The sequence below is a fragment of the Rhinolophus ferrumequinum genome, chromosome 6 (assembly GCF_004115265.2).
Source record: "Rhinolophus ferrumequinum isolate MPI-CBG mRhiFer1 chromosome 6, mRhiFer1_v1.p, whole genome shotgun sequence".
In the NCBI taxonomy this organism is placed as follows: Eukaryota; Metazoa; Chordata; class Mammalia; order Chiroptera; family Rhinolophidae; genus Rhinolophus; species Rhinolophus ferrumequinum.
Window position 1 is genome coordinate 33,456,258 of NC_046289.1, and position 8,588 is coordinate 33,464,845.

Genomic DNA, 8,588 nt, shown 5'->3' on the forward strand with positions numbered 1-8,588 from the left:
ATAATGTGTCTTGGTGTGGGCCTGTTTGGGTTTATCTTCTTTGGGACTCTCTGCACTTCCTGAGTTTGTGTTTCCTTCACCAGGTTAGGGAAGTTTTCTGTCATTATTTCTTTAAATAGGTTTTCAATCCCTTGCTCTCTCTCTTCTCCTTCTGGTACCCCTATGATGTGAATGTTGGGATGCTTGATATTGTCCCAGAGACCCCCTAAACTATCCTCATTTTTTTGGATTCTTTTTTCTTTTTGCTGTTCTGATTGGGTGTTTTCTGTTAACTTACCTTCTAAATTGCTGATTTGATCCTCTGCTTCATCTAATCTACTGTTGATTCCCTGTAATGTATTCTTCATTTCCATTATTGTTTTCTTTATTTCTAACTGGTTCTTTATTGTTTTCTATCTCTATTTTTATGTTTCCTATATCTTTGTTGACGTTCTCCCTGAGATCATTGAGCATCCTTATAACCCGTATTTGGAACTCTGCATCTGGTAGATTGCTTATCTCTATTTTGTTTAGTTCTTTTTCTGGAACTTTGTTCTGTTCTCTTATTTGGGACATGTTTCTTTGTCTCCCTATCTTGGCTACCTCCCTGTTTGTATCTATGTATTGGGTAGGGCTGTTATGTCTGCCAGTCTTAGTAGAGTGACCTTATGTAATAGATGTGTTATGGGGCACAGTCTTCCTGGTCACCTGAGCTGCACACTTGTGTGGGTTGTATGTGCCCCCTATTGTAGTTGAGCCTTGGTTGCTGTTTGCACTTCATTGGGAAGGATTGATCCTTGGGCTCACTGGTTGTGAGGACTGGCCATGACTACAGTGGAGCAGTTGTGGTAAAGGGGCTGGGCCTACAGGATCTGATTCAGCAGGGCTCTGGTGCCTGCCCAATCTGCCTGTTGGGTGTGTCTTTCTTGGAGGCAGCTGGGTGATGCTCCAGCTCATTTTGAAGCTGGCCACTGGGCATGTGAGCCTCAGGGTCACCTGGGAGGGGACCTACTGCAGGTCAAGTTCATCCAAATCCTGTGCCCAACCTGGGGCCACCCGGCAGGTGCTACAAAGCAATCTGCAGGTGGCCACTGCCCACACCATGCTTAGAAGTGCCTCAAGAGGCAAAGCTGTGAACCAAGACCAGCTGCCACTAGTGCTGGGCTTAGGGCTGCTCAGCTAGAGGTACGGGACATGCTCAAGCAAGATGCTGCTTGTCTGGGTTCTGAGAACCTTTGAGAGACCCTAGGAAACTCTGCAGCATGAGCCAAGGCAGGTGGTTTGTACAAAAAACCATGGGAAGTGGTTTGGGTGTGCCCGAAAGTTGGGCAGGGCAGGGTCTCAGAATCACCAGGGCATGGAGAATGAATGGTGTCAGCTAGCTTGATGGAGACTCAGATATGGTGGCCGCCTGTGCCTGCGGAAAGGGGGAGGGCTTAACAAAGAAACAATGACTTTCACCAGCTCCTCGTCCTGAAGAAAGCTGCCCCTCATCCTGTAGCCAGACAACTCAGTTACCCCCGTATATCCCTGTCGCCTCTCTAGCTGCTGCCCCAGCAATGGAGCTCAGAGCCATTGATTCCATCTGTAAGTCCATGCATGCTCCCTTTAAGAAGAGCACCTGGGACTCCAGCTGCCCTTTGTCTCACTAAGCCACAATCTCCACTGGTTTTCACAACCAGAAATTATGGGGACTTCTCTCCCTGGCACTGGAACCCTGGGCTCGGGAGCTTGGTGGGGTGCTGGGACCCCCTTCTCCTTTGGAGGGGGACCTCCACAACCAAGATATCCCTCCTGATTTTTAATGGTCACACGCAGGTTTGGGACCAGCCCTTTCTCATCACCGCCCCTCCTACCAGTCTCCAAGTGGCTTCTTCTGTATGTCTGTAGTTGTAGGGGTCCAGGAAGATTTCAGGTGATTCTCAATGATGGTTGTTTTGTGTATTAGTTGTAATTTTGTTGTGATCATGAGAGAAAGTGCGCCCAGCATTTACCTACTCTGCCATCTTGACTGGAACTCTATTCTATTTTTCTTTATTTTCTTTATCCTCTTAGTTTTTCTCCTCAACATTTTATCATGAAAAATTTCAAGTTAGAAGAAAGTTGGAAGAATTGTGCAATGAACATCCATATACCCTTCCCTTTCTCACTGGATCTTCTCACTCCAATACACACTCCTAGCCCATGTACTCAGTTGAGACCATTTCTGAGTTCAAGCATATATAGTCCAAATGAACATTCCTACCTTGATGGCCAAGAGGCAACTCAAACCCAACGTGGTGAAATTAAGCTTCTATTTCCAGATTCACCCTTTATTTTTCCATTTACCTTATCAGTCAGTCACCAAGTCCTGTCAATTCCATTTCTTTATATCTCTTTACCCAAATTCAGGCCCTAATCATTTTTTGTCTCAACTGCTCTTCCTGCAGTCAGCCTTGCTCACTCATCTTAATTCGCTCACCACACAGCTGCCAGTGTCATTATAAATGCAAGCGTGACCACATGAATTTCTTGTTTAACATCTTTCAGGAATTTCAGTTTAAGCTCTTTAACCCATTAGCAAGGCCCTTCATTATTCCTAGTTAGCCTGATTTTTCACTATCTTTCTTCTTAAACTTTATGAATCAGGCTTTATAAAGCTACCTAAAATTCCTGGAACATGCCTTCGTGTTCATACCGTGTTAACTTTTCTCACTGACTTGCTCTCCCTAATTATTTCACCTAATTTTTGTCCTTCCAACTTCTAACAATTTTTCCAAGTTGTCCTTCATAATAGAGTTTAGACATTACCTTCCCCAGGATAAAACTTTCTCAACCTCCTTGTCATGCAGGACAGCCTGCGGGGTCTCAGCTCCTGCTCCCCACACAAGAACACAGGATATGGCTAGGCCAAAAAGGAACACCCACGGAGCCATAGGTAGGGGAGTCTACTACTATAGACTCACTGGAGGCTGGAATCACATGACGTGCGACCTGCTTCCGCTTTTCTGCCTGCCAACCGACCGGCTCCCCAACCAACGCAGCCGCCGCAGTTATATCAGTGGCCAAGTGGCTAATGGGCCACAGCTGACGGCCATCCACCACCCGAGCCAGGACCCCTACACGTGAGGGCTAGAGCCTGGAAACCGCTCTCTGGAGCTCTGTCCCCATACTCCTCTTCCTACTTTTCAACCATCCCCAGATCTGGGTGACATGCTCCTGATAGGGCACCTTCCCATAGCACCTTGTGCTTATTAGTTAATTAATTGAGTCATTTAACAAAGATTTGAAGCCCTTCAATATGCTGAACTCTGTTAGGTGATGGAAATACAGCAGTGAATGAAATAGAGCTTCAAGGAATTTACACAGTATTTGAGGATTTAGGTCAGTAAAGGGACTTTTGATAAAGTGTGGTTAGCTCTTGAAAGAAGTAGACATAAGACACTCTGGGGATACTTAGAAGGGACTGTGGAGATGGAGTCCCAGAGAGCAGTTTCCAGGCTCTTGACCTCACGTGGAAAGGTGCTGGCTCGGGTAGTAGATGGCTATCAGCAGTGAGTAGTTGACCATCAGCTGTAACCGGTTAGCCATTAGCCACTAATGTAACTGCCGTAGCTATGCTTGGGGGTTGGTTGGTGGCTTGGTTGGCAAAGAAGCGGATGGCGGATTGTGGCTAGCAAGTGAGGTTAGCAAGCACAGATGGCAGACTGCGGATCGTGCAGCTCCTGCTTCCTATGTCTCCAACCTGGCCGCCAGAGAGAATATAGTGGTATGACTCCTCTGTCTATGGCTCCATCAGTGTTTCTTTTTGGCCTCACCATATCCTGTGTTCTTGTGTGGGGAGTGGGAGCTGAGACCCCACAGGACAGGACACAAGCCCAGACTTGGAGAATGAGTTATGGCTTCTCGGAGGAAGAATCATCTAAGATATGGAGGAAGAATAGGAATAAGCTAGGGGAGGGGAATAGGTAAAGGGGAGTGTGGCTGGGGAAGAGGAAGGAGAGAGGGAATGTGATTCAGGGTGCTCGTTAGTGAGAGCCTGGCTCATTCAGGGTAGGGAGTGTCCCCAGTGCTTGGCCTAGTGTTTGACAGAGAGAAGGCACTCCATCAACATTTATTAAATGAATAAATGTATGAATGAAAGAGACTGAAGAAGAAGGGGCCAGATTAGAGGGGCCTCACCTGAAAAGGAGCTTAGATTTTATTCTGAAGAAATGTCATAAATACTTACTAGAAGAAAGATTTTAAGCAAGAGTTTGACATAATCAGATTTGTACATTATAAAGATTATTCTGGACAAAATGAATTGAAAGGAGAGTGTAGTGCAGGGCATCCTGCCGACTTCGCCATGTGTCATGCAGGGCATCCGGCGGGGTCTCTGCTCCCACTCCCCACATAAGAACGCAGGACATGGTGAGGCCAAACAGGAACACCCACGGAGCCATAGGTAGGGGAATCACACCACTATACTCTCACTGGCAGCTGGGTTGGAGACACAGGAACCAGGAGCAACACAATTCTCAACCCTCACTGTGCCGCTTGCAGGCTCAGCCACCATCTTCTTGCTAGCTCCCCCTTTTCTGCTAGCCTAGCCACGGCAGTTGTATTATTGCCCAATGGCTCACTGGTTACAGCTGACGGCCAACTAGCCACAGCTGATGGCCATTTGATCACAATCGACGGCCATTTACAATCTGAGCCAGCACCTTTCTATGTGAGGCCGAGAGCCTGGAAACTGCTTTTTTGGGGCTCTGTCCCCACAGAGAGCAAGAGGCAAGTCGAGCAGCAGGAGATCAGTTAAGAGGCTGGTGTGGTCACTGATGTCAGAGATGATGGTGATCTGATGAAGGAAGTGTGGACAGAGGTCAACCAACTTGGTGACTGTCAGAATGAGGATGAGAAAGCAATGGAGGGTGCTATTCAAGTTTTTGACCTGGGTAATTGTTGGTAGCAATTGTTGAGGTAGGAAACAGAGGAGAATGAAGAGCATCAGGTTGGGCTGTGAGTGAGATGAAGAGTTCAATTTTGAACATATTGAGTGAGTTTGAGGCACGTATTGGTCCTGAGTCTGTTGCCCACAGATTATTTGCCTTGCTCTATCCCTGTTTGTTGTGTGTCATCAGGAGCTGACTTGCTGGCTATGATTCCCAGGCTCCATGCCAGCTGGCTTCTGGCTCGATTTGGGCAAGAAGGAGGCACTGGTAAGGGGTTAGAGAATAAGAAGAGGGGAAAAGCCAGGATATGGCTCCTCTTGCCTTTCCACCTCTGTCAGTGTCTCCAGCAACAGCTGCTTCTGCTCTGTGGCCCTAGCTCCTTCCTGACAGGCTTGTCCCAGTCTCCTCCTGGAGGCCCACACCTTGTGTTCTGGTGACACAATCACCTTCCTTTGTCCCTCCAGTCTAGAGAAGGCAGGTAGTGGCTTCCTGCTGTTGCCTGACTCAGAGTCTCTCGTTTGGCCTCTCAGCTTTTCTCTCCCCTGTGTAGCATTAAACTCTCTGTTTTAAATACTTAGAATGGGTTCTGTTTTTCTGAGGACCATCCAAGTGGAGATACCCAAAAAGCAGCTGAGCATGTGGAAGAGAGATATGGGCCAAGAGTCATCAACACATAAATAATAAGTTTCTATCAGAGCACTTAATTCCCTGGGGAGCAATTTTCTCCTTACTTATCTGTCTTGCACCAACCAGCCTGAGCGATCCTTAAATGCAGAAAGACTATCTTAGCTCTATCTGTGTTCTCTGGGCCATCTCAATACCTGGCACAAAATAGGTACTCAATAATATTTGTTTTTTGAATGAAGAAATAAATGCATAAACCCTATGTATCATTTTTAGATGATATTAATTGGTGGATACATTTTTATAATAAAACGGAACTCAACCTGGAGAGGAGAGTGCCCAATCTGAATTAATAAGAAATATGAATCCCTGAACATTTGCTAGCATACGCAGTGTTATTGACCTCAGATTTGTCATGATATGGATAAATGAACAGCAGTAAGTTGCCCTAGTTGTTAAGTCATTTATTGAACAGAGAAGAATAATACGAAGTCATTGCAGTTGTGTATACAACTGTGTATATAAAGGCTATTGCTAAATAAACTGAAGATAGTAGGCTTGTTTAAATGGGTTAAACAGTCGTCCAAATCCTCTAATCTTAGATACACAATCAATTTCCCTGGAAATGCTCTGCAGAGGTAACCTCAGCCTGGGTCCGCATTACCAGTCCTGACTATAGCTGAACCAATTGGGTGTTATAAACAGGGCATTCCAAAGTGTAGATGTTGACTTTGGCCCAGAGGAGAGACAGATCTGTCCTTGAGAGCTAAGGATCTTTGCTCCTGTCCCCAGTGGGAGGGTCCACGCGGGGCTCCAGGAGTTATGTGTACCTTGTGTGCTGCTGGATCTGTGGTTGGGAGGGAAGGAATGAGGCTAGTGACAGCCTCAGTGTGTCCTCTGTCTTCTGGTGGGTGGTTGAGAAATATTTTCTCCTGCTATCTACATTGTGATAATGTGATTTGTAAGAAATATGTATTTGGTCACTCAGATGATCAAAATATATTTTTCTACCTTGATAGCTTTATCTTCTTGTGCTATCTCCTGAGCATTCTTAAAATCAGTCAATGCTTGATAGTATTCTTTTAATCCTCACTGTCCTTGAGCTCTTCAGTACAATGCTTTGGTATTTGATGGGTCTATTTCAAGAGCTGCCAAACAACTGTTGATTGGTCCCTGCCAATTTGACATCCTCAGTTTCCAAGCACCAATCTTCATGCAGCTTAAAGCTATAGGTTGCAACTTCAATCTATCTGCTTTCTCAATAACACTCTTTGAAACTTCCACCTAGTTTCAAACTTTTGTATATTTTTTAAAGGGATATCTCCCAGTTCTGGGACTTGAAAAACGTATATCCAATGTTTCTTAAGTCTTCTGTCATTCATAACATTTTATTTACATCTTTTAAATTTATATCTGCATCCTCGAGGAAATCTGGATGACGGTCATCAGAACCATCTTTTGGAATATTCCCCATCATCCCCTTCCTTCTGTTCTCTGCATTCTGCAATCATGCATAATTTGGCCTGTTTTTCTCCTTTCACGTCTACATTTTCCAGAATTCTTGCCACACTCATTCCTTTAATTACTTGGCCAAATACCATGTTTCCCATTCAAAGGAGGAGTCAGAACTGTTGTGGTAAAAACTGACAACCATTTGTATCGCAGCCTGCATTTGTCATGTTCAATAAACCCTCCTGGTCATGCTTATAATAGAAATTTTCATCTTCAAATTTTTCACCATAAATACTTTCTCCACCTGTCCCATTCTGATTTGAGATGTCTCCACCCTGAATCATAAATTTCTTAATAATTTGATGGAAAAGGCACCTTTGAAAAGGAGAGGTTTCCCCAGTGGTGGGTCCCATGCCTTTTTCTCCTGTACACAATTCATGAAAATTTTCTGCAGTTTTGGGTACAATATCTACAAACAATTCTAAGACAATTTGACCAAATCACTGGCCTCTGATATCCATGTTATAGAAGACTCTGGGGTTCCTGGGGTTGGAGGGCTTAGCTTGGGGGAATGGATGTGACATTTTGACTTGCAGACACAGTTGGGGAGCAGGCTGAGCCCAGGCTTAAGAACTTTCAATCCTGCCCCTGATTTCTGGGAAGGGCAGAGGGTCTGGAGATTGAATCAATCGTCAATGACCAGTGATTTAATCAATCGTGGCTATGTAGTAAAGCCTCCATAAAAACCCAAGGGGATGGCGTTTGGAGAGCTTCCAGGCTGGTGAGCATGTGCAGATGTGGGGAGAGTGGTGGACCTGGAGAGAGGCTGGAAGCCACATGCCCTTTCCCCATACCTTGCCCTATACCTTTCTTCCAACTGGCTGTTCCTGAGTTATGTCCTTTTTCAATAGACCAGTAATGTAGTAAGTAACATGTTTCTCTGAGTTCTGTGAGCCATTCTAACAAATTAATTAAACACAGAGAGGGGGTTGTGGGAACCTCTGATTTATAGCCAGTCAATCAGAAGTGCAGGTGATAACCTGGACTTGCGATTGGCATTTGGAGTTGGAGGGAATTGGTGGTACCTCCAATCCGTGGCCAATTAGTCAAAAGCATATGTAGCCTGGGCTTGTGGCTGGTATCTGCTGTGTCATGGTGGTGATGGGGGAAGAGGGGCAGTCTTGTAGGGCCAAACCCTTAACCTATGGATTCTGATACTACCCCCAGGTAGATAGTGTCAGAATTGAATTGAATTCTCGGATTCCTTGCTGGAGTCTGAGAAGAGTTTGTTGGTGTGGGGGAACCCCCGTCCCCCATGGTGGAAGGGGGTCTGGGAACCCAATGTATACAGTAAAAAAAAAAAAAGGGAAGCAGCAGTAAGAAGCTAGGGAAGGTGAATCTTTGATGTCTTACTTTGTGTAGCAGTGATTAAATTTGTATTTGAGAAACATTTGAATTTTGTAAAAGAAGCAATGTAGATTTATCACAAAACTGAAAAAAATAAAAAAATGAAATTAAATCACTTCTAATTTCACAACTTAGAGTCAACCTCTCTGACAATTTGGAATAAATTCTTCTCAAACCATTATCATGTAAATTGCTATAGACAGAATATTTGTG

At 44.9% G+C, this 8,588-nt stretch overlaps 1 pseudogene; it reads right to left on the minus strand.

The window, feature by feature from the left end:
- Positions 1-6,500: 6,500 nt before the first annotated feature.
- LOC117023115 (peptidyl-prolyl cis-trans isomerase D-like) lies at positions 6,501-7,552 on the minus strand (annotated as a pseudogene).
- Positions 7,553-8,588: the final 1,036 nt, after the last annotated feature.